Below are 21,533 nucleotides of genomic sequence, written 5' to 3' on the forward strand. Positions count from 1 at the left end.
TGGCTCTGGTTCCAAACATAGGTGGTCTCAGCTCAGGCCAGTCCCTAGACTGGTCAAAGAGGCAGGTCCCCTCTTTGGATGCTGATGCAGAGGGTGTGAGTTAGAAAGTCACTTACAGGCCATTAGTTCTGAGCCCCTTGTGATCCAGATGGAGAAAATGAGCCCCAGAAAAGGTCGGGGGTTGACCCCAGGCCACACAGCCTGTCCATTCCTGACAAGCAGGTCTCACAAGGAATGCAGAATAGAGAGTGAGCCGAGCTGTGTGTCTGGGCCCTTGCTGGGGTCTCACTCTTCCCAGACCCTAAGACACTGAAGAGAGGGACCCGCAGAACTCCTGCTCTGGCAGCCTGCCCTGGCCAGCGTGGCACTAGTACGCGCCTTGCTTTTCTACCAAGTCAGATACTTTGATATCCTTCCCATCCTGTGAGAGTAAGGAGAGCAAGCCCTAGGCATGGGGAGGTCAAGCAGCACGCAGACCAGGCTACAGGTCTGGGGCTCAGAAGGGATGCCTGCGGCACCCGGTCTCTGAGCCTTGCTACCTCATCCCCCAAATGAAGTGGGATCAGGGCACCTCTGCAGGCTAATCTAGCTTCAAGTTCTCACTGTGGTACAAATGACTGATAGTAGAACCTTTCCTGAAGCCATGTTGGCAGGAAGGGGGAGGGAAAGGCCGAAGGCGGGAACAGGGTGCTGGGGTTCTGAGATATGGGTCATGATGTGGTCCAGAGAACAGGTCTGGGGGCCAAACACTTCGTCTGCTTCTGAGCTCCTCCCAGGCTGGCCTTCCTCTTCTCCCTCCTTTCCCTCCGTCTCTCCTCTCCTCTTCTGTTCTCCTGCTGCAGCTGTTAATTCAGTCCTCCCCTCAGCGTGGAGCGCCATAAAGAGCTGGCCTTCAGCCAGATTTGCATTGGTAGTTTATTGATTTAATTAAGCACGGGCTGTAAGCAGCGCCCCCCTCCGTGGTGTGAGCCGGGCAGGGGCTGGGCCGGGCACCTGCGGGGCGGCTCACGGGCACTAGAGACCCAGGGAGGCTGCTGATATCAGGGCAGCCTGATTCAGGGACCTGTGCTTCCTGTGACCTTTGTCCCTTTTGGACTCTATCAGAAGTGACATCGCAAGAGGCAGTGACAGCTTAATCAAGCCCAGAGCCTCTGCCAGAGAGACGGGGCCTCATTGGACAGCGGGCAGAGTGAACCCCGGGCCCCAGCTCAGCAGCACCTCCTCCTGCAGGTGCCCCGCCCAGCGCCCCGGGAAGGCTGTTCTTTTGTCCTCTAAACGGAGCCGTAGATCCGGAGGCCTGTGGCGTGCTCCCCGTGCCCAGTCTTGCCTGGCATCTCCAGATGCCGTCGTGGAGCAGGCATTTGCTGTGTCGGCAGAAGAGGCAGGAGTGACTTTAAATGACCTCCGCGCTCCCCACCCCTCCCTGACCAGGGAGCACTGGCCAGGGGGATCGTGTGGCCTTTCTCCCAGCTGCCTTCTCCGGGCCTCCATCTTTCGGGATGTAAGTAAAGTTTGGAGTCAGCATTATCTGAGGTCACTTCTAACTCCCTGGTCGTCCTTCCTCTTGTGCCCAGGGAGCTGTTCTTATGCCACGAATGCTAGGCACTGGGCTGGGGGATTCTCACACTTGCAGGGTCAGCCAGTCCTCATTCCAGCTTTGGAAAGTGGGCAACCTCATTCCTACCTTAGAGATGAGCAACTCAAGAGAGCTTGAGTTACCTGCCTCAGGCCACACAGCTCTTAAGTGGCAGACCTTCTGGGTCTGAGCCCAGCCAGTTTTAGGAGGGGTGACAGTGATGTTGATGGATGTTTCCTGTGGCATCCTCCCCACCCTATTGCCACATCAGCCCCTCCAGTCAGTCACAAGACACCTCCCTCCTCCCCAGAGCTGGAAGAAAAGGTCTGCGTCAGGGGAACAGGAAGGACCCCGGGGGACAGAGATGCTGCAGGCAGCCTTCGGTTCTGTCCTTTGGAGAGGAAGATGGAGACCCTTGTGGCTCAAGTTGGCCACATTTCCCACAGGGAGCCAGGAGGCTGGGCAAGGAGTGGGGACCTGCAGAGTGGCATCTTTGCAGGAGTGAGACTGTGTGTAGGGGACAAACCTTGGTAGCTCAGAGCCTGATGGACCTGGCAGGGTCCTTGAGGCCCATTGCCCAGATAAGAACACTGAGGCCCAAGGTCACACAGTCCAGGTGGCAGTCTCCCAAGGAGAGTCCAGCCTGGACTCTGCTGACCCTCCCCCAATGCATAGCCCTAGCCACCAAGAACAAGGTGGGCACCGAGAGGGTGCAGGAGGGCAGGCGGGCACAGGCACCTGCCCCACAAGCCTGTGTCAGCAGCGTCTGTCTCGTGAGTTCACAGCTGCTGGCGAACATCTCTTCCGTCTCCCACCCTGACACCTTCTGCCACCCCACCCGCTCTGCCTCTCTCTATAGCTTTCTCAGTTTCTCTGTGTCTCTGATTCTTTCTCTCTCCTCCCTTGCTCATTCTCTGAGCCCCTCAGAATTGGTCATCTCTGCCCCATCCACCGGGCAATGCCAAACTCTCCAGTGCCCAGGACCCAGTGGGAGGTGTAGAGTTGAGCGTGACAGGCCAGGCGTGGGGACTGCAGGGCTGGGGGGCTTTGCCATTCCCTGGCTGACCACCCTGAGCTTCCATCTCCTCATCTGTAAAATGGGAATAACAGTCCTCACCTCAGAGGGCCATTGTGGGATTGAGGGCTGAGGGCAGTGCCCGGCACCTTCCAAGGCTCCCTCTTCTCCCCACCTGGGTACAGAGTTACTGCCACGGTCATCCAACCTGCCCATCCCCCAACTTGGACGTGCCCAGGACTCCTGGGCAGCCCTGAGAAGGTACAAATTCCCAAGCCCCATTCTCCCAGCTCACTTGTGCCCAGTTGGTTCCACCATGCTGTATCCCTGCCAAGTTGTCCCTGAAAAGCTGTCATCTACCTCTGGTGTGTCGTGATGGTTAACAGGGTAGGCTAACAGATTGGGGTCCTGGAGCCACCACTCAATTCTCTCAGCCTCAGTGCACGTCTGTAAAATAGGAAGAACAAGGCACCCTTCAAAGGCTTGACGAGAGAGCTCCTGTAAAGCCCTCGGCATAGGGCCTCCTGTGGACATCAGAAGGCTCAACAAATGGGGCTGGCTATTCTTTTTTTTTTTTTTTTTTTTTTGCGGTACGTGGGCCTCTCACTGTCGTGGCCTCTCCCGTTGCGGAGCACAGGCTCCGGACGCGCAGGCTCAGCGGCCATGGCTCACGGGCCCAGCCGCTCCGCGGCATGTGGGATCTTCCCAGACTGGGGCACGAACCCGTGTCCCCTGCATCGGCCGGCGGACTCTCAACCACTGCGCCACCAGGGAAGTCCCAAGGGCTGGCTATTCTTGTTGAACTCCGCCAGGGGCAGGGAGCTCAAATCACCCCACCCCGCCCGAGACTGCTCAGAGAGCTGAGATGGGATAGGAGGGGGTGCCCATTCTAGATGCACACCTTGGCATGTTGAAATGCTTCAGTGCCCCAAGGAATCCTTGCCTCTGCCTACTTGTCCTTTTTCTCCTTCCCAAAGCCTCCCCCACCTGCCCACACCGCTGACTTCTTCCTCTGGCCTCTTGCAGCATGACTGCCTAAGCCCACACCTGGCACCTGTTTCCTGCTGGTTTGCTCGTGTTCTCTCACCTGGGGTGTCGCAAAAGCCTCCCAAGTGGTTGTCCTGGCTCTCCCCTGCCCTCTCCACTCCATTCTCCATCTTCATCTGGAAAGATTAAAAAAGAGCATTTTATTGGAGCATTTCTTAGTGTAAAGTGCTCAAATCTTAAATGTGTAGTTCAGTGGATTTCTGCATGTGTATACACCATGTAAATGTCCCATCGATTGAGATACAGAACAATTCCAACAGCCCAGCAGGTTCCCTGTGCCCCCTTTCCAGTCAATAATCTCCCTGGAGGTAACCAGTATTCAGACTTCAATTCCCAAAGTTAATTTCATCCATCCTTGAGCTTCGTTTAAATGGAAGCACGTAGCATATAGTCATTCTGTCTGCCTTTCATTCAGCATCGTCTGTGAGATCCAGGCACACAGTTGCCTGTATCAGGAATTAGTCCTTTGTCATTGCTGTGTAGTATTTCACTGAATGGGCATGTCATCAATTATTTCTCCACTCTCCAGTAGATGGACATGAGAGTTGTTTTCAGTTTTTGGCTGTGATGACCATTTTGGTACACATCCATGGTGGCCATTGGCTTTCATTTCTCTTGGGTAAATACCTGTGAGTGGAAGTTAGATCATCACACAGGCATGTGTTTATTTTCAGTAAATACTGCCAAACAGTTTCCCAAGGGGTTGAACCAATTAACACTCCCACCAGCAATGTATGAGCCTTCTGGTAGCTCCGCATTCTTGTCAGCCCTGGGAGTTATCATTCCTTTTTAATTTTAGCCATTTTGGTGGGAGAATGATGGCATCTAATTGCAGCTTTAATTTGCATTTCCCGAATGATTGATGAGGCTGAAAACTTTTCACATGCTTACTGGATAGCCAGAGATCGTCTTTTGTACACTAAGTCTCTTGCCAGTGTTTTTTATTGGGCTGTCTGTTTTTTTCTTGATGTGGTGATTTTTTTCTTTGTTCCTTTTAAAATTCTGGATTTGATTAATCTATTGGTTACATGCACAGGAAATGTGCTTTTCTATCTTCATCACCCACTTCCCATCTTCTCGGAACTCCTCACCTTGCCACCACTGAGCCTTTGAACGTGGGGTGCCCTCTGACAGGTGGAATCTCCCCGTCTTCTCCGCCTCACTGGGGCTTGCTGTTCAAGACCTAAATCAAACTCCACCTCCTCTAGGAAGTTGGCCCTTCTTGCTCCCTGCTCCATAGTTAATATCCCCTGTGTTTTGTATGCATCAGAGCACGTAGCCCGTTGGAGGCAATAAATGTATGCTGAGGGGCACCTGGCTTCTGTGTGCATCTCTGGGGCAGGATGGTGTCTTCTTTGTCACAGCTGCCCTATACATCACACGATGCTGGTTCTCAATCAACTCCTGTGGTAGGTTTTCAAAGGTAGTATGGAGGCATAGCCCAGTTTGCCTGCATCGGTCCCAGTTTATACCTATCGACATAGCATGGTTATGATAGCCCCTCCTGGAAGCCCTGAGCAGAGGGCAACAGGAAGGGGTGCCAAGGGAATGATGGGGAAGAGAACATTTGTTTCAGGGACAGACCTAGGTCTAGTGCTGACCTGCTGCCAATATGCTATGTGCTCTCAGGTAAATCTCTTAACCTCTATGCCTCAGCTTCCTCTTCTGTGAAACGGGGAGAATGAATCTTTCATCCCCTGTGTCTCACCGGGTGGTTATAAAGATAGATGAGATGCCAGATGAGCGTGTGACAGGAGCGCAATGCAGATGCACCGAGAAGCCACTCCTGCCCTCGGGGAGCCTCCACCTGGGAGGGGAGATGTCAGGCGCCCCCGCCCCGCTGCAGTCATGTGAGAAGGGAGGGGCCCTGGGAGGGGGGCAAGGAGCACGCTCAGAGGCAGCAGATGCATGTCCCCACGGGGGCAACCTGGCGGGATATTAACATCAGTTAGATACAGGTGGTGGCTAAATGTCCTTTTCTGATTGTTCAAAACATTTCATAATCAAAAAAAATTTTAATTAAAATATAAAAGCATAGGTTGGGCCCTTCCAATCCTGTGGGCGCTTGTGAGGAGCCCCCCTTCTGCTGCTCCTCGGAGCATCACCTATCGAAGGGGCCGGGCACTGTGAGGGGCTGCCACCCGCACCACGTGTGGGACTCAGCTCTGACAAAGGAGGACTCACGCCCTGTGCGATTAGTCCGCACGCTACCTCGGATGCCGCCTGGCTGAGGACAGGTGTGCTCGGGGTTGAGGGACAGTGACTCAATGCCCGGGCGCTGCCTGCCGAGAGCCAGGCGCCAGGCCTGGGGAGCGGGCGGAGGTGGGAAGTGGCAGAGGCGAGCACGGCTGACTTCCAGAGTCAGAGTCAGGGTGGGGCCCCTTAGAGGTCACAGTCTCATTGTACAGATGGGGAGACCGAGACCCAGAGGGCAGACAGGACTTGATCCACGTCACATGGGAAATTCTAGGGGCCAGACTTCCCCACTGACTCCACTTCCCACCTGCCCCACACTTGCCAGGGGCCAGGAGGCATTTTTCTGAGTTCTGCTCAGGTTTCAGAAGCCTGACGCTACCTAGTAAACCCACACACGTGGGGCGGCCTCTGCGTCTTGGCGCTGGGCGTCCCTGAACGGAGAGCCTCGGGGTCACGGGGAGTCTGGGAGGCCGAGCGGGCCGCTGCGGTGCTGGCGCTGGTCACCTGGCTTCCGGAGACGATTATCAGCATCTCTCCCCAGCTCCACAGTCAGGGCCTAGAGGTCGGTGCCCTGAAATCGGCCACGACGGTAGTACTGACACCATGGAAATCGACAAGTGGTACAAGGCAGAGTGGTTCCCTGGATGCATTTACCAGCACACCGCTGCCTGGGCCCCATCCCCCTCCAACACGCAGCTCCACTTTAACCGTTCTTTACACTGGGTTCTGGGTGAGATTTCATTTGAAGGAAGGTTTAAAATTTTTTTTGAAAATCATTGTTTTGAACCATGCTGTTCGTTTTCATCTGTCCTGGGTGTGCCAAGGAAACCTACATGTTATGGACCGACCTGGGCTAATGTGTGTGTCCTGAACTGACCCTGATTCTGGGCTATCCTGGGCTAGCGGGTGTTCCAAGCCAACCCAAGTGCTCTGGGCTACCATGTGTCTCTGGGCTAACCCTGGCTAATGTGTGTGTTCTGGGTTAATAGGTGAGTCTGGGCTAAGCTGTGAGCGAGTTCTAGGCTAGCCTGGGCTGACACATGTATTCTGACATAACCTGTAGGTTCTGAGCTACCCCGGGAACTTGTTCCAGACGAATCTGCAGGGCCTGGGGGAGTCCTCATTCCTCTCCTGGAGACAAGGGCAAGGATCAGAACTCTGGTCCCTATGACCTCCTATTTTGCAGTGGTGGGAAAGAGGCCCTCAGTTTTCCTTCTGATAAATGAGAGCAACCAGAGGTCAACAATGAACTTGGAGTTCCGTCAGGAGCAGTCACCTCAAAGGGCCTCAGGAGGACCAGAGCCAGCCTCCTCCTGGGCTCGTGGGTGAGGGGGAAGCCCAGCCAGCTCCTGTGTGGGGCAGGAAGGACTGGGCTGGGTGGGTGAGGGACAACGGGGCCATTGTGGGTGCTGGGGAGGAGGACAGGCAAGAGGAGGGCTCCCTGCCCTTCCTGACTCTACCTGCAGAAGGAAGGCGGGGACCTCATTTAAGACCTGACTCCATCCCCAGCCTCGCCAGGAACCATACCCTCAAGGAGGCCTGGCATTCATGCACAGCTCTGTGTCAGCCAACGTCACCCCTGGCCACCCATGGTTTTGGGGGATGGAGGATCATCTCTCCAGTTGACAGATGAGGCAACTGAGGCTCTGAGAGGAGAAGAGTCGGGACAGAGTCCCAGGTGCCCCTAGCTTTGATGCCAGTTCTTCCTAGACTCTGTGGCACCTCTCGGAATCCCTGTCCACGTGACCACCCTCTGCCCTTGGTCCAACTTCCTCTGCCTCCCCCGGGGCACTGAGGCAAGAGCTACTGTGTCCCCTCTCTTGGTAACTTCCCTTCTGCCCCAGACTGAGGGCCTGCTTTCTTGGGGCTCTGCTGGGCCTGCTGGGAGAGAATTCCCTCCAGCATGTGTGCCCTGTGGGTGCCGCCACATCGTGCTGGCCAGATACAGCGACAGCGGCATCACTGCCCCCGATACCACTGAGAAGGCCAGTGCTGACCTTTAAAGTGCTACCCATACCCTGAGTTAGGGACACCCCTCAGCCATCTTCCCCGTTGGGCACATCTGTCCTTCCCACCTTCCTCCAATCAAATCCACTCATTCCATCCGTCCTTTAGCACCTAGTTCCTGAGCCCCTCCTGAGGGTGGGTGCTGTGCACGCCAGGCAGATGCCGCCCCTGTCCGCCTGCAACTTGCAATTCCTGAACCCACTCCAGCCTTCCTTCTGCTACTCTCTCTACGTGCAAGACTCTCCTCATCCCCTCTTCCAGGAAGCCTTGCCTCACATGGCCCCCTTGAAAACTGCTCCCTCACTCATTGGGTGCCCTCCTGGCAACCCCAGATCACTTCCTAGGATGGATGGGTCTGGAAACACTCTGGTCCATGTGAGAGTTGGGTCCACTCCAGGCTGAGATCCTTCAATCCATCCCCTGCCTCTGGGAAGGCCAGCGCTGCTATCAAGGCCACAACAAAGGCCCTTCTCCCGTGTTGTCTGGACTGGCCGGGGCTGGCACAGGGGTCTCTACACCCACCAGTTGTGCAGGACAGAGCAGCACCTGGGGACCGTGGAGAGGCAGGCTGTCTGAGCCTTGCCTTTATGGGTGGGACTTTTTGCACCAAAATCACCAGCCTGACCTAGTGTTTCCGTTTCTGGTGTCTCATTCACCCCTCATTCCCCCTGTTTGGCCAGAGTTAGGGATGGGTGGGCAATCCTGTATGGAGGAGTCCAGGGTCCTGAAGGGCGGGCCTGCCCACCCTCACCCCCAGCTCCCACAGAAGAGGGGCTCCTGGTGGTCCTCAGGATAAAATCCTGACTGCCTCCAGAGGCCTGTGAGGTCAACAGTGTCTAACCCCTGCCTGACCCTCCAGTCTCGGCTCATAGCACGCACCCCACCTCTGAGCCTGCTCCCCCGTCCTCGGGCTGCCTCTCCGTGCTCCCCCCCCCCAAGTCTTTCCCTTCACCTCTCCCTATCCTCTCTTCTTCCAGAAAACACAGCCTCAGCTTTGAAGGGGAAGCGGCACAATGACTCCTGAGCTCGAGGTCATAGGCCTCTCGGGGGTGGGGGGAAGGAGGGAGAGGAGGGCTGGGGGCAGGCGGAGCAGGGGAGGGTTTGGAAAGGCAGAGAGAAAGTCTGGGAAATGAAGTTTGGGCTGCGTTGTAGAGGGCTCTGGATGTCAGCACAGACAGGGGTTGCTTCATTCCTTTGGGAGCCATTTAAGGTTGATGAGCAGGAGACGGACATGACAGGGCAGGCCTTGGGGGTCACTTAGTGGCTACGAACAGGAGAGGGGCAGACCTGGAGGTGGAGACTAGGTTATGTCCACCCTGGGGTATAAACATGGATTTAGGTTTTGGGGTGACCTTGGGCTTCAGTTTCCTTTTCTGTCAGGTGAGTAATCATCCTAACCTTGTGGAAAGAGACCGTTTTACATGGGCCTTGACCTGCCTCATCTTCTCTGGACACCATGGCCTGCAATTCTGACACTGGCCGCTAGGTGGCAGCCAGCTCCCAGGAGCCCCACCTGCAGCCCCAAGCCTGGGCCGGGGGGCTTTCCCCCTGAGGGGACCAGGCTCAGCGCTGCCTCATCCCAGCCTGCTGTTTTTTGGTGGGACCAGGAAGAGCAGGGAGGGGAAAAAGGGGAAACAAGGGCCGAGGGAGGCCCGTTCTGTGGGCAGGTCCAGAGGAGGGGCCTTCCACGTGGAGACACCGTCTGTCTCTCCTCACCTCCCCGGGGAACAGGGGGCTCAGGACTCAGAAGGCCAGCTCAGGGATGCCTCCTGGAGACCAGCCTCATCTCCTGCTCCCACGATGGTAGATGTGGAAACTGAGTCCCAGAGAGGGGCAGTGAGTGACCCAAGGCCACACAGTGTCCTGCTCCCGACTGAGCGTGTTGCCCTGTGTCCTCCAGTCTCCGATCTGCTCTAGCTCTCGGGCTCCATGAGGCACCTTCTGTCCCCCAGGAGTCCCCAGCAGGCCCTAGACTAGGCCATCTGCAGTGATGCAGCCTGGTGCCGAAGATCTGTCCTCATCAGCCCTCCTCACCGAGAAAAAAGATTCATGAGGCAGGTGAGTTAGTTTAAAGGAACCTGCAGTCTTTTTATCACCTTGATGGCTACAATGGATTTTGTTTCAGGGAGTATCTGTAAGACTTTAATTAAATGAGGAACTCAGGCCCCGCCAGCTTCCTTGCTGCTTATCAGCTTCTTAAGGCCGTGATTCATTACCCAGGATTATTTTTTTTCATCCCTGAAATAATCTTTAAAGGCCTTCTATCAGGGAGATTAAAGCCATAAGTCATACACGCACACGTGGACGCTTCCTTTTTGTCGGCACACGGTGGCGGACTGGGCCACGTGCTGCCCTGGCTTCCTCGGTGACTGGGGACCCTCTGCTGTCCAGGCCAGGGAGAGGAGCAAGTGGGTGTGGCCCCCTGGCTGGGCGGAGTTTTGGCTGGGGTTGTGAGTGCTGGGGTAGACTGGGTGGGTGGGAAGTAGAAGAGAAAGGAACTCAGCATCAGGCTTCCCCTTTCACGAGGGGCGCCTGACGTCCTGGGTTAGAAAGACCAGGCCTGTCACACATCACCCGCTACCCTCACCAACAAAATACAAAGGCAAGCAAGGGACAGAGGGACTGACTGAGCTCCTCTCTCGACCTGCGGCTTACCTTTTCCTCTTACTCTTCATCCTTTGCTTGGTGACTTTTCTCCTTCCTTCATTTAACAAACATTCACTGGCCCTGCAGTGGGTCGCTGTCTCTTCTGGGTGCCGTGCAGGGCAAGATGGATGAGAGACCTTTTAGGGATACAGACAAGTAGTGAGTGATGACGCTACATTTATTTCTCTCTTCGTCTCTTTGCCTCCAGGTCCCCCCTTCCCTCTCTTTCTCTGTCTCTGTCTCTCAAACCAGAGAAGCAAGGCTTTCTTTTCTAGTGAGAAGCAGGATTGTTACTGGAGGTAGTGGCCCTGGACTCATCTTGAATTGCTCACCGTGACTCTCCCTGGGCCAGCTTCCTTGGGGCAGAGTGGTCTCAGTCCAGGTTCCCAGGCCCTTGAGGATGAATGAAGTCCTTGGTTCAGCCTCTAATGGGGATAAGGGCAACCAGGGGCATGGAGAGAAGAGGGCAGCCTGCCTGGAGGGTGTGGCGATGGGGCCTCGGGTCAGGCTGCAAAGAGCTTGGGCCTGGAGCATAACCTGCCTTGCCCTGGCCCCCAGGCTCTAACTCCTAGGCCTCCAGGGCCTGTCTCAGCTCTTTTGGGGGTGAACTATGACGTGCTGAGACTCAGCTCTCGACAGACTCTTCCCATCATAGCCCTTGCCCGCTGCCAAGTTCAGTGAGTTGCTAGTCACACCGCAAGTGTCATGGCTTTGGAGATGCCACAGTTTGTGCAAAGTTGCTTGGAGTCACAGGTGCTGGCACGGATGGCAGGCTCCCTTGGCCTGTGGCTTTTGTGTGCGTGGGGGCAGGTGGGAGCCCAGAAGTCTCACGTGGAGATTCCAGGTACGTCTAAACCGGGACTCGAAATCACACCACACCTGCTGGATGCTGGACTGGGAGCAGCCCCAGGCACCGGTGGCAGGAGTTGATCTGCAAGGGGGGGTGCACGTGTGAAGGAGAAATTCCATGTGTGGATGTGGTGGACAGGGATGGGGTGAGGGGACCCGGGGAGCTGGGAACCTGGGGTGGGATGCCGCCCCTGCCCCTAGCACATGACTTTCCTTCCGTACTCTTCCACCTCCAGGCCTTTGCACAGGCTGTTTCTGCACATCTCCACCCCCATGTCTCCTGGGGTCATCCACCCATCTCATGCCACAGATCACCCAGATGAGGCCGGGTTTACCCCCTGCGCCCTGTGCACGCCCCCAGAGGCCTGAGCAGCACTGGAGTTGATTTGGCCAGGGACCTGGTGGGGCAGGCTCCCTTTTGGGGCTATTGGCCTCACAGAGCAGGACCGAAGCCATCGGTTCGCTCCTGGGCCCCTCTGCCTGGCACAGGGCAGACCCATGACGAAAGTTTGACAAAGGAGAAGACGTGTTGAGGGAAGGGTGCAGGTTCCCTGTAGGGATTTGGAGACATAGAGTTCCCAAGAGGGGCTGCTTCAGGTCCCTGGTGATGCAGCATGGCCCAGACCTGGGGACACAAGCATCCCTAGTCCACATCTGCCCAGAACACAGAGGTCTCTGTGATGCTGAGAACCAGCCAGGCTGGTCCCAAGAAGGGATCAGATCTGACACCCCAGCTCCTTTCTCGTGGGGCCAGAGGTGTGGCTGGGGCATGATCACACAGGAGAGCCCCCTTCCCTTCCCAGCCTCCCCAGCCCTTCCTGGGGTGAGCTGGGGCTCCAGGTGGAGATGGTGAGCTGGCACGCTCCGGGGGCTGCCACCACTGTGACCTCCTTCACAGTGCAGGCTGGCCAGGCTGGTGGACATTTATATTTATATTGATTAGTGTTACACATGACGCCTTCATTTTCTGAAACGAAACTCAGAAATGTATGCAGAATTTTTCAAATCCAGGCCATCCTGATTTTCTGTAACATCAGCTCCCAATAGTGTGTGTGTGTGTGTGTGCGTGTGCATGTGTGTGTGTGTGTTTTGTGTATGCGCACAAAACCCCTGGATTTTATTAGACAGTGATTGAGTTTCAGGGGCTCTGGGCTGACCTGTGGTTCATTCAAAAGTTGGGGGTGAAGGCTGACCATGGAGAGGCAATTAGGTCATAATCTCTGGGAGGGCAAAGGTCTCTCCTTATAAAGATAGCTCCTGCTTATTGGGCACTCAGCGAGCCCTCTGTGGGGAGTGTTATATGTGCATCGTTTCTGGACTTTATAACAACCTTGTGGCGTAGTTGTTACTGCCCCATTTTATAGATGAAGGAACAGAGAGGCCAGGGTGCTTCATTCACTCATTCACCCACTCATGCATGCATGCATGCATTCATCAGAATCTTTATGGCGGGCGCACTGTGTGCTGCGTCCTTGCTGGGAAGTGAGGGAACTGGCCTGAAACCCAGCCCAGCTGGGACTAGACCTGGTCGTTTGCTCTATTGCAGGCCTTTCCCTGCACCACTCCTGCTCAGAAGGAGGTGCTGCAAAGGTGCTTCATAGAAGCCTGAGGATTGGCTGGGTTCACAAACCAAGGAGATGACAGTGCAGGGAGATGGGGTCCTGGGGGTGCTGGTCTGGTAACAGCTCAGAGACAGGGCCACTTGGGACTGCCCGGAGATGCTTGGAATCCAGCCCTGGTCTGGTCCCAGCCCCGAGCCACCCTTGCATGCTTCACTCCCACAAAATCCTGCCTAAAAATGGAAAAACTCAACAGTCCTTTATCTTTCTGCCTCTCCTGAGCCCTGATTCTCCCAAATCCTCTTGGAAGCAGCCCAGCCCCCTTGGTCCCTGCCTTGGATACAGCATGGTCGAGGTTCTCAAGACCTTTTTGTAGTCTTGTGTTATATCAACACAGCAGAAGCAGCGGCAGAAGGCTGGTACAATAATAAAGCTGCTTATTTGTGTCAGGTTCGGTTTCATATCCCTGATCTCATTTTGTTCAGTGGCCCAAGAAGGGAGGTGCTTTTATCATCACGCCCATTTTCAGCTGAGGAAACTGAGCAAGGACTTTCTTTTCCCCGTGGGTGTTTCTGTGCCAAAATTTGGCCAGAATTCACTTGATACGGGGTGGGGGGCAGGAAAGCTGAAGGCAGCAGAGGCTTGTAGCTGCAAGAGCAAACTTTTGCAGTCACAGTCTTGGCATTGAAGCCTCAAGTGCTCTGGGCCTCAGTTTCCTCATCTGTACAGTGGCTCTTGTGGGATGAAGTGAGATGCTGTGTGTGTAACGCCACTGGTACAGTGCCCGCACAGAATAGGTCAGGATGAAAGAGGATGAGGAGGAGGAGAGAGGAAAGGGGGCGAGACAGTGACTCCCTTGCTGCAGAAGCTAAGCTAAGAAGCGTGGGAAAATGTCCCTGGAAATTCCTGGTCCCAGCTTTCCCAGCCAGAGGGAGGAGGCCAATGGCACCATGTGCTAGGCCTGGAGCTAGGGATGTGGGGTCAGATCACCTCCCTGAGCCTCTCTTTCTGCCTTTATGAAATGGGACAGGCTGAGCCACCATCGTCCGCCTTTCCAGGGCCTGCCAGCAGCTTGAACTATGTCACAGATGTGAAAGCTCTCAGAAAAGTTCCCAGCATTGCTCAAATAAGAGGAGGACTGGTGTTTCCAGTACTACCAATAATTTACTCTGTTTCACCTCTCAAATGATAGAGAAGAGACTCCAGCCAGAGGAAGCTTCCACCCCCAGATGATTCATCCCCTCCCTGTGAGCTCCTGCAGCCTGCTGCTGCACCATTCCACCTGCACCCCACACCTCCAGCCCTCTCTGCTCCGAGGATCCGATCTTGGTTGTCTCTTTGAGACCCTGGGATCCGGTACGATGGCTCCTGGAAGCCGTGACACCACCAGCTTGCTGGGCGACTGCTGTAACCTCAGGGCTTTTGTCAAATGGCTGGGGTTGCTGGGAGGGTCCAGTGTGGTGGTGTATGGATGTAGAGGCTGGCACGTAGCACACAGCGGGTGCTTAAGAAATAGTACGCCCCACTTTCTCAACTCCCCAGTCCTAAGTCTTCCCCTTCTGGAATATCAGCTTCTTCATCTACAGGATAAGGTGGTTGGAACTTGAAAGGATGGCAAGGCATGAGGCCATTCTTGGGGCTACCCCACACTCTCCAAGGGGCAAGGCAGACATCACTAATCAACTGGAAGCAGCCTCAGAATCCTTCTTAACCTAGGATCCAGGAAACCTCAAGCAATCAGTTCATGCAGGGTTTGAACTTCTAAGGGCTAGAACAGTCTTGATGTGGGAAGGCTCAACGATTCTACAGGGGAGAGGACCTAAAGCTTCCAGTGTGACAAGAGGAGGAAGAGGAGGTGGAGGGGGAGGCGGGGAGGAAGATGATAATCCCTCTGTAAGCATAAGACCTGTTGCTTCCAGAGGGTGCTCTGAGATATAGGAGGGCCTGCCGGGCAGGGAGGTACAGGTTGGGGGCAGGGAACCCCAGGCCCTGGGCTCTGCACCCATTGCCCTTTTCCAACGCTTGGCTCCAAACAGGCTCCAAGGCAGGTCATCACCACCATTCTTTACTGAGGGCTCACTCTTGCCAGGCCTTGAGCTGTGCATGTGGGTCTGTGATCTCACTAATCCTCACAGCCCTCTGCATCCCCATTTTACAGAGAGGCAGAGGCTAAAACACGGTGACTCGGTCGCCAAGGGTTGCACAGCCAGACAGGAGCAGCACTGCTGGCCCCCATCTGCTCCTGCCGGATTTGCTCAGGCCGTTAGCCAGGTCCTTGGCATCAAATGAATTCTACAATTTGTAAACGCAGCTGAGTGGCTTTTACAGAGGAATGTCGGGAAGTGATAAAAAAATATCTTCGATAGATTTACAGAGCAGCTGAGTGCCAGCATCTTGCCCCCTCCTGCTTTCTCCAGGACCCACATGCGACTGGAGAGGAGGCCCAAGAAGTCTTTTGTGGCCAGGCCTTCCATCGATTTCTACAAGACAGGTTTACAGCAGCCTGGAGGAGACCAGGAATGCGGGGCAGGAGGGAGAGGGCTGTCTCGGTCTAGGGCTCAGGCGGGAGTGTGACAGGCTGGCAGGTGAAGCCTGGTGGGGTGCTAGAAAGTTCTTTGGATAGGAGGCTGACAGGTGCCTTTCTGTGGCTGTTTCTCCCCCTCCCCTTTCCCAGCCTCAACCCCGTCCTCAAAGCACCGAGAATACACATGCCTGCTCCTTCCTCCTAGGTCACCACCCTTCAGACCCTTGAGGCTGAGCTCACCCCCACCCTGCGGGGCATCTGGGTCATGTCTTCCCCGGCCAATGCCTTCTAGGGTCCTGTTTTATCCAGCACATCAGGGATGCTCCATAACAAACAAGCTGCCTGATGTGGTGAGCTCCCCAGAGCTGGGGGCATTCAAGCAGAGGCTGTAAGAATGAGCTGAGGGGCAAGGCGATTAAGCTGGACGGCCTCTAAGACTCTTCCTCACCCTCTTTGGTTCCAGCCTGGCCCCGGCATACACGGAAGCCACTGAAAGAGTCTGCCAGGAAGCTAGAGGGGGGTTATCAACTTGGTTTGCCCAAGACTAAGGGATTTCCAAGGATGTGGGACTCTCAGGGCTAAAATCAGGAACGACTGTTTCTGTTCCTCTTTCTCTGGCACGTGGGCAGGGGGGCGAGGGAGCTGCCCTCCCCCAGTTTCCTGGGTGTTGTCTGCCCCAGCTGTCCATCAGGCTGTCCCAGTCAGGCCCCTGGCCGCTGTCTGTCACCCTGCCTGCTTCCTCCTGCCCCGGCTTGCCTGCTCCCTGCAAGGTGGAGGTGGAGGGGGTGCAGACTGGGGTGGGCTGAGGTGGGAGACTCCCCCTGTTCAAGTCTGCTCTTCACAGCTGGAGGGCAGACCTAGGGTGTGGAGGCCCCCAGGCCCCTTCGGAGAAACGGAGCTGCCATTCAGGTGTCAGTCCTCAGTGGGGCTGGGCTGGGGCCCCGAAGCTCACCATAGTTGGGCTTCAGCCCTCCGTGTGGCCTGGTGCTCAGCAGAGGCGGGGTGGCAGCAGATGGCCCCAGGAAGGAGCCAGGAAGCTCAGACCCTGTGTTGACCTCACCACTGACCTTGCATAAACCACTGCCTCTCCCTGAGCCTTGGTGTCCTCATGGGGGTGGGAGCAAGTCCTCTCTTCCTGCCATTTGCTGTGTGGCCCGGCTGGCAGGATCTGTAGCTCTGACACCTCAGGGGATGCAGGGGCTGATTCTTGACACGAACACCCTATCACAGGCCTGGTTCTCGCTCAGCTTAGCAGGGGGTGGACCCACAGTCTTGTTCTTCATCACACACACACTGAGCAATATGCAAATTCCCTCATGGCTTCCACATCCGACTCTGCACCCACCCACACCCACCTCCGTGCACCCACACCCCCTTCAGCCACACATACACCCCTTCAGACACTCCCGTGCACCTTTACAGCCCTCCATGCCTTCACACCCTCATGCACACACACATCCACCCCCACCCCCATCCCCAGAGCTACCTTCCCAGGGAAGGTGAGGAAGTGACAAAGAGAGATGACATGTCAGGACGAAGAATTGCTGGAGACGCTTGCTCTGCAGCACGGGTGGGACTCAGAGACTTTGGGGACCAGCAGGGTGGGGGAGGTGGGTCAGTAGGGCACCCACACCCAGTCCCCTCCGACCGAGCCCTGCAGTGGTGCCCGGGGGCCCTGCTCCCCCCTCACAGCCTGGTTCCCGGCAGCGGCTGGGCGCTCTCAGCTCCACATCCCTGACCCCAAATTTTAAGCCTCTTTAAACTGCAGGAGGAAACAAGGTGGGAGAGTGGAGGTGACTGGTCCAAGGTTGTACAGAAACCAGGAAGGAAACCAGATCTCCCCTCAGAGGCTACGAGATGTACTAGAAATGTGACACGCAAAGGTTGTGTAGGAGCCTGCAGGAGGACGGGCTTTCACCGGCTTGGGGGACCAGAACATTTTACTCACAAAGGCCAGAGGCTCCTCCAAGGGGCCATAGATCCAGGGGCCCATTGGGAGGAAGGTCAGGTGGAGCTGGGGACCAGCAGCTCTGGCTGCTTTTCCCTCCGTGGTCTCTCCATCTTCCTCCCCTCTCCCATCTCCCGGTCCCGCTTACCTGTTCATCTGCCTTGCTCTAGACTCGTGCTCTAGTTCTGTCCACAGCCTCAGTCCAAATCCCAAAGAACCTTGTCTGGGGCTACCGCCCCACTGGGCCGCCCTTGGTGATAGACCACGTGATCTGCCCCAGGCTGCCATATGTTCACTCCCGGTCCAATCAGTGCCATCTGGTGGGTGTGGGCAGGACCATTACAGCTTGACGGGGACATTGGGTAAGGCTTCCTGGAAGAGCGAGTCAGGGCCCTATCTTGAAGGAGAAGCAGGATTTCAAAGAGTGGTGGAAGTTCTGTTCATAGTTCAGGGGATGCTAGAAATGTCGGCTGGGGAATGGCCCGCCTAGAGGGCCTTTGCAGCCATGGAATGAGTCAGAGTGAGTGCAGGGTGAGAAAGGCGGGTTGAGGGTGCAGATCGTGGAGGATCTGCACTGAAGGAGTGGAGAAGGAGCCCGAGCAGCTGACAGGGACAAGGGTCGCTTGGGAGTTGGTGGAGGATTAGAAGAGGCCTGTGCCTCCCCAGAGCAATGAGGGGGTGTAGCAAAGTCAGCTGCTGTAAAGGGGCCCAGGGTGACAATTGGGAAGCTGCTGGTGACCCTGGTCAGAGCAGCTCCGTGTGTGGGGGGGCATGGCCTGACTGCAGGGGTGAGAAGTGAGGGGAAGGTGAGGTGTGGAGACAGCAGGCATAGACTCCTTTGGAGGTTCATGGGTGAGAGAGGGCCCTGAGTCCTGCCTGCTATGTACCCCTGAGATGGATAGTGGGGTTTGCTGCTCAGTGCCTGGCTCTCCTGGGGGAGGAAGCGGGGGCACAGGAGCCAACAGTGCAAACAGCAGCTGCCAAAGCTCTAGGGCAAGCTCATGCTGCATTAACAGGTGACATCTGTCCCGCTCTGCTCAGACCACGGCCCCAGGGACTGCTTCCTTGGATGGCCATGAACAAACTGCCATATGTGCCCTGGAGAGGAGTGGTGGTGCCCGGGTCACAAACACCGAGCTGGGGGCAGGATGACTGAAGGAATTCTGGAGTTGGAGGGGAACGTGATCATTGCTCTCAAATGTCTGAAGGTCTGTCCCTTCAAGCAAGAGGAATTCTACCTGCCCAGGGTAACTCCTGAAGGCAGAGCTAGCTCCAGAACTGGGGAGAGTCAAGAGACAATTTTCAGCTCAAATGTGGAAGTCTCTAGGTCGGCAGTGTCCCCCATTGGCCGCTGGGGGCACAGGGACAGCTGTGAGAGTCCTGTCACTGGCACTAATGCAAGCAAAGGATGCTGCTTTGTCATACTTCTTGCACATCCGAGGTACCCAAAGAATATGTGGTCCAAGGGACACACAAGAAATTCATGACTTGATCTCTGCTCTTGGGGGCTGATGGCATCATCGGGGAAATTTGACTCGGACAAAACACCCAAAAGGAATTAGGGGAACGTCAAGGAGTGTCAGGTCCATTCCACGTTTCAGGAAGAACTTGGGCCCAGTTAGAGCTGTCCTGCACTGGCACAGGCTGTCTCATGGACAGTAAGCAGCCTGTCCCTGGAGGAATGCAACTGGGATAGGGTAACCTTGGGCAGGGGGTGCAGGAAAGGGATTCCAGTTTGGGGCATGAGGAGGGAGTTGGATGACCTCTGTGGTTCCTTGAGTCCAGAGTCCCTTGGCAGAAAAAAACACCCACAGAACTCTGAGAGGCGCACAAGGTTACCGAGGACGGAGCAGAGATCCCAATATAGCTGGCGGGAGGAAGGCGGCAGCGGGCGAGGGGAAAGTAGGTCCCCTGAACAAATGAGGTAGGGCACGAAATTAACGAGGCTGGAAAGGGCTGAGCTCAGGGACTCATTTTTAAAAACTGCCTTTTAGCAAGAAAAATGAGGGAAAGAAATTTGGGCAAGGGAGATGTAATGGAGTTTGTGAATGCATCTATCGACTGCCAGCCAATTGGCCAGAGAGAGGGTCCTCCTGGAGAGCAAGGAAGAGATGCAGATCAGTGGGTCTGGGGTGACTCCTATATGCCATGCAGGGCAGAGAGGAGCTGGCGATGGAATGCGGGTGACAGCAACGTGGGCGACCACCTCCTACCCGCACTTGCAAGGCTCTATAGCCGGGCCATTGTGTCCCCTGCCTGCCCTCAGGCACCACGCACTGACATACTTCTCCTATCCCCGACCTCCGCTCATGCTACCTCTTCACTTGGCCGCTTTCCTTCTGTCCAGTGGGGGGGCTTGTCCTGAGTGACCTCCAAGGACCCTTCTGCTTGGCCTCTTGAATGGTGGGTATAGGGGCTGCCCGAGTCACTCCCTGGGTGACTAGTTGCCTTCACCCTTGTCTCTTTGGGAAGAGTAGATGCTGGTGCCTTGGGGCCTTGCCTACCCTGCTCTGTCCCAGGGCAGTTGGCCTGTGGCTCCCTGGAGACAGAGGCTCTGTTGGATTCTTTCTGGTATGCCTGGACCCTGGTCTGGCCCCAAGGGCAGAGGGTGAGCTGAATGGATAGATGGATGGATGGGTGTGGAGGACTGGGGGGAGGGTGGCTGGCTGGCTGGATAGATGGATGGAGCAATTCAATCTGACCACCTGTATGCCAGCTGGCAGAGGGCACAGTTAGCTGTGTTAGAAGGATTCTATCCTTCACTGGGTGGGGCGGGTGGAGGGAGAGGAGGAGGGGGAAGCAGGGAGGAGGTAAGGAAGGAGGAATTGGATAATCGAGCTCAAATCTGAACTACGGGCCCCGAAGAAGAGGAAGGCACCCTTCCTGCCTCTTCCCAGGTCAAGGCGCCGTGGCTGCTGCCACTGGCCTCTGCCAGAAGGGGGCTAAACTCTAGGAGCAGGGGCCAGGAGGGGAAACTAATTAAGAATTGGCAGGCTTGGAGGCCCAGGGAGGGGAGGAGAATCATCCAAGATCACACGGCACAGGAGAGGGGCAGAGAGGGAAAACAAAGCCCCCATTGTCCTGAGCTTTCTTAAGCCAGTGCCGTGGCTCTCCTGGGACAGCGCCACTTCTCTGAAATCCCATACCTTCTTCTTTTAGGCAATTCCCGTGAACCACTCTCTTCTCCAGGTATGGGAGGGCTGGAGTGGAGGTCGGTTAGGGGGATGCTGAGCTAAACCATGCCGAATGCCAGAGTCCCTCAGGCTTGGTCAGCAGAGCGGGCGGACTATGTAGGACAGCTCTCTGTTCCCACGGTACTGGCCCTCAGGAAATTCAGGGTCCCTGGAAGCGCTTGCTACATCCTCCTCCCTACCTAGATGTGGAGATAGAGGTGGTGGGGCTGGAAAGGGCCCCTAGAGGCCGTCCTTTATCTGGCCAGGGTGATGCCCCGGAGCCCAGGCTGCCCCCATGCTGTGCTGGGGGCCTGGGGAGGGCCCTTCTGCTCCCTGGCCCAGCCCTGCTGGCCGGGCTCCCTCCTGTGGCTCTGCAGAGGTGACAAGGCCCTGAAAGAGGTATAGCCAGCTGGACTCCTCAGAAGCTGTCGCCAGGACCCCACGAGGCAGGGGGCGGAGGCAGCACAGAGGCAGCAGAGGCCCTCCTCCAGGAAAGGAGACGAGCCTGGGAGGTATGGGGGAGCCTGGAATCCAGCAGCCACTTCACACCTCGCCTGCTAATTGCCAGATTGATTTCAGATCCCAGTCTCCAGGAAGCCCCCAAAATCCATCCCTCCACTCCTCCCTTCTCTGGGCTCAGGAGTTACCCTTAAAACCACAGCTGTCCCAGCTGCTTTGGTTAAGCCCCCTGTTGAAGAGCAGACTTCGGGTTCCAAAGCAGGTCCAGGGTTCTGTGTAGGAAAAGTTTTACCCTGAAGGGAAGCATGGTAGCCCATAGGGTGTGATTGGAAGGGTGTTAAGAAGGCCCTTTTGAAAGAAACTGGGTCATTTGTTGAGACGTGGATGCACCTAGAGACTGCCATACAGAGTGAAGTAAGTCAGAAAGAGGAAAACAAATATCGTATATTAACACATATATGTGGAATCTAGAAAAATGGTACAGATGAACTGGTTTGCAGGGAAGAAATAGAGACACAGATGTAGAGAACAAAA

The sequence above is a fragment of the Physeter macrocephalus genome, chromosome 20 (genome assembly GCF_002837175.3).
Source record: "Physeter macrocephalus isolate SW-GA chromosome 20, ASM283717v5, whole genome shotgun sequence".
Taxonomy (NCBI): Eukaryota; Metazoa; Chordata; class Mammalia; order Artiodactyla; family Physeteridae; genus Physeter; species Physeter macrocephalus.